General features: G+C 28.4%; 1 long non-coding RNA gene across 1 annotated transcript; it reads right to left on the bottom strand.

Moving 5' to 3' along the window:
* Window positions 1-792: 792 nt before the first annotated feature.
* On the bottom strand, window positions 793-2,847 carry LOC138337277 (uncharacterized). Its single transcript, XR_011210861.1, has 5 exons — window positions 2,522-2,847; window positions 2,261-2,358; window positions 1,680-2,171; window positions 1,511-1,584; window positions 793-1,235 (listed from the first exon to the last, which is right to left on the bottom strand). It is a non-coding gene; the product is annotated as an uncharacterized lncRNA (long non-coding RNA).
* Window positions 2,848-4,944: the final 2,097 nt, after the last annotated feature.

Here is a 4,944-nt window from a genome sequence, read left to right on the forward strand (position 1 = left end):
CCCACTAACATTAAACATTGAAGCCACTGGTCACGAGACCAGTGGCACACATGCATAAATCTCTTTTTCCTAATTGTTAGTAGCAACCATTTGCATATTATCCCTTAATTCATAATATGTTATCAACAATTGAAGCCACTGGTCACGAGACCAGTGGCACACATGCATTGTCACTTAGAAAATTCAGTAGTTATACAGAAAACGTACCCCAAAAAATATATTCACGATGATCTGTTGATGTTCCCGTGATTTTTCTTCATTTCACCCGCTTTTCTCCGCTTCCCCTCTTTTCTTTTCTTTTCTTTTCTTTACAAATTATTTGTTACCCTAATTATTATACTCATCTAATTATAATAGTGATAAAAGTGACCACTATTAATTATAATATTATTTTTTAACCATTAACTAAATAAATTAGTAAAACTATCCTATTAATTTCTTAGTTATAATTATGAATAACCCAAGACATCCATTTAAAATCTATTAGAAAAAAATATTTACGAAATAAAAAGCTCTGGTACTCAAAACGACCAAAAGAGTCGTTACAGACAACTTAATAATTAGTATTACTACATATGATGTAGCCAACACAATTTATTTCTAACATTCATAGGTCATTATTATTCGCTTCAACATATATAGGTCACCCAACATACATTAAATATGATATCTTGCATACTGAAATCAGTAAATAAAACGCTAAAGTTTCAGGAGTTTGTGAATTTTAATATGGACCAAACATAAAGGAACTAGATAAAAAAAGTTTTTTTCTGGGTTATTGATGGATCAATCTAAATTTTAATAGTATTCTCCATTGAAAGCTTCATTGAGGAAAACTTCCCATTTACATGCATCATTCTCATGTGTAGTACTTTCAGCAATGTTTCTCATTGTATTCTCCTAATCATTGTTACAAACATTTAAAGTGAGTTGTTTGTGTGAATAATATAAAAAATAAAATTATTTTGATCGATAATAATAAGAATAGAACTTTGGATTAAACCTCCATGGAATAGTTAAATCCATTAACATTTGGAGTTATTGCATCACTTTAAACTGAAGGAGGATCATTATATTCATTGATGTAATTGTTCTTGTTACTCATGTTATTCTTCCAATTTGAATGGGCATTCTCCAAACCAAACGAGGAGGCATTATTCAAGTTGTTCCAAGTTGTATTGTCATTCTCCAACCCTAATTGGAAGGTATTGTTCAATTGTGTACACGAGACAGACCTGAAATACAAAGAGAACATGTTCTTAGCTATCATATCATGTTAAACAAAAACTATACAAACATCAATAATAAAACATATTGTTTTTGATTCGTTTTATATGATATTATTACTATTTTACTAGTATCCTTTATGATGATATTTTGATCTTATATAGAGTTAATTAATATCCATTGATTGTTATAATTCTAATTAATATTATTATTCTTTTCAAATATAAGAAATATTATCTTGTGAACAATATAAGTTCTCGTATCAAAAGTTATCAAAAGAAACCTTGTAGAATCACAAATATTTTGCCAGAAGTTGAAGAGAGAGTTGTCATTACTTTCACCACAAGTCATTTGTGCCTGCAAAAATGTATAAACTATTTAGTGAAGTACGAAGGGTGGGGGGTGGGGGGTAGGATTTAACAAGGAATAATATTTCATGAATACAAATGTACCTGTGATTGTCCAAAATATTTGTGTTGGATTCTGCTAGAAATCTACCATCATGTTTTGTTCTTGACTCTATTGCAGAAATACAAATAATTATATAAATTTTCTGTTTAACACAAATAGCTTGAGTTCTTATCTTTACAAGGAATAATATTTTAAAAATGTTAATGTACTTGTAATTGTCCAAATGTTTGTGTAGGATTCTCATGGACATCTATCATTATGTTTTGTTGTTGATTCTATTATGCGAATAAAAAATCTATCAATTTTTTTAAAAAAAAATATCTCTTTTTTTGGAGGTCCTAGCTACTGCATTTTTCAAAAGTATTACCTGCAACGGAATATAAGGTGACGAGTTTTGGCTTTGAAAAAATGGTATATTACCATTTTGTGAAGAACTCGAAAAGGAAGGGCTATATGCGTAATTTCCAGAACTATTTGTTATTCCCTTCCCTTCATTCATCCAATCTTGGAGTATGCTCTCCTGGATATTTGAACTGCAATAATAACAAATAATGACTCTAAAAAAAATAAAGAGATAAAAAAAAAGTTTCTAAAGAAATATTATTTGAAAAAAAATAATGACCTGTATGGATTAGTCCAATTATTAGTATCAAACTGGTGAGGAGTTGTTTGTTGTCCAACAAGGTCAACATCCATCTTTTCTTGTTTCTCCAATTCCATCTAATCAAAATTTATTAGAAATTAATCAAAATCTTATTGATTATATATATATGAGTTGATTTGATGAACCATTTCTAAGAAAATAATTATTTTCTTGAAATTTGTGATTTCACATTATTTTTTAATGATAAATCAAGAAAAAATAGTTGGTGAAAAAACTAACTTTTCTAGCCTTGACTCTTTCGAGAGAGAGTTGTAAGTTTCTCTCACACCAAATGAGTTGAGGAAGAGAAGGTCCTTTCCCTGGTCCTGGTTCGAAATCCCTGTGGAATCATATTTAGACAATTGAAATATACTATAATTTAAATGTCTAAATGAAAGTTTATGGTGATACTGTTGTATTCAACCTTGATGTTATAATTAATATGAACTATAAAAAAAAATACTTGTGATACTGAATCAAATGCCTTATATTAGCATCCAAAATCTGCGATTCCAATGTGCTCTTCTTTATTTGTAGCTCCAAATTTTGGATCAAAGAATTTCAAGTTCAAATGAATTGATCAATTTCCTCATTGTCTATAAAATGATTAATTAACATTTATTTATTAAGACTACTCTTAATTTTTATTTCAATGTCTCACTTAACTAACAAACTACTCCCTTCGGCGTATAATAGTTAATCATCCTAAAAAAATAGTTGTCCACTTTACTAAATCAATAAATCATTAATTAGATTTTTATTATATTACCCTTCCAATTAATTCTTTTTGAAAGTGTTCAAAATTGTTTATAAAATTTTCAAAAAAAATTATAGGGGTAAATTGGTAAAATCGTACTCTTACTTATGATTTCTTAATGTATGTGTAAAAAGATAAATGATCAACTAATGTGAGGCGGAAGGAGTACTAATTAGAATTGTACAGATAGATTGAAAAAAAAAACTTATAAAACATCAAACAAAATTGTGCTCACCTCAATCCTGTAGAAATAGATCACCAACAATAGGTTGAAACATCCAAAGGAAGCCATCATGAAATAGTTTAATTCATTAGTAATAGTCAGTTTCACTTAATACAAAAGAAATCAAGTATGAGGCACTAGGTAGTAGTGTCGAATATTTCGATAAATTAAAAATAGTGTGACACTTATATTACATCACCTGTGTGAGCTCGCTCACATTTTCAGTCTGAATCACGAAATAATGGAGGAGGCTTACCAAGATTCAATTAAAAATAATTTTTCTACTCCATAAAGATAAAAGTAAAATTACATACATCTTACTATTTTCACACTATAGTTGTCAAATTACATCTAAGCTTGTTGGTGGTGGTGTAACACTTGTGTATATGCTCTTGCAAGTAAGTATGTTTTTAATGGTTAAAGCTAATGGACACTATACTACAAAATAAGTAGCAAGTCTATAATTTTCTTTGGTCAAAATAGATTTTCTTAATCATGCTTTGACGGACCTTTTGATATCTTTTCTTTAATAAGTGTACTTAAATATAAAAATAACTATATGTATGATTATATAAATTTATAAGTTGGCCAAATTAATCTTATATTCATATTCTATAATTATTAATCAGATCATTTATAACCTAAGCGTCTAAAATTTAAAATCAATTAAAAAGCACGAAGTTATTACCCCTCTCCATATTATAGATTTCATTTAATAAGCATTTTTATTTGATTGAATATTTCACTCGTTTAGCCATAATATCTTTTCTTATCCTCATTCATTTTTTAAAAAAATTGAGCTTCTATTTGGTTCCATTTTCATCGTTCTTTAATCTCCTTGTACATATTCTTTTTTAATTTACATTGTAAATATTATTGAATAATATGTAATTAGAGAGAGAAAATAAATTAATCCAAAGATAAAGGAGTACGAGAAAGGTAAGAGATCAAACTGTTTATCAAGAAATTGTAGTTCAATTGTCTCAATTTTGCCATCTTTTCCTTCAATAATATACCAAAAAATATATTAATAATGGTGAGTAAAATTGATCCCAATAAATAAATTTCATGGCAACTCTCTTTTAATTACACTCTTCTTAACTTGAAAGCAAAAAATGTTGTATTAACAAATTATAAATCAATTAGTATTTCATTAATATTGATGATGTCATTTTCAAAACCTTTTAATTATTATTGATTCAATTTTATTTGTTTGTTTGATTTTGTATTGACATAAAATATGATAAATTAAAAAAATATTTTTCAATTTTGTGGTCTTAAACTAAAGATAAATAGAATGTGTTTAATATATCCTTTATTTTGTGATTATAAACATGTTATGCAGAAAGTTAAAACAAAAGAGTTATTGAAAAAGAAAAACAAACACTCTGATGCAAGAATTGAATGTTCCACTTCACTAAATAAATGGAATCCTGATCTACTTGTAAAATTTATACAATCTACCCCCCCCCCCCCCTCTTCCCTTCCCCAATGAATTTTGAGTGTGAATTAGGCACATGACCTAACTTCACATGATCAGTGCCAAAACCGATGTGGCCCCTAGGAAAAGGAATAGTTTTGGCGTGAAAATCACACTCTAGATCGGGTAATGGAATTCGAGATAAAAGATATATGAATCTGGGTGTGGTGGTGGTGGGGAGTGGGAGGGGGGGTAAATGAAAT

This window comes from Solanum lycopersicum, chromosome 7, assembly GCF_036512215.1.
Source record: "Solanum lycopersicum chromosome 7, SLM_r2.1".
NCBI lineage: Eukaryota > Viridiplantae > Streptophyta > Magnoliopsida > Solanales > Solanaceae > Solanum > Solanum lycopersicum.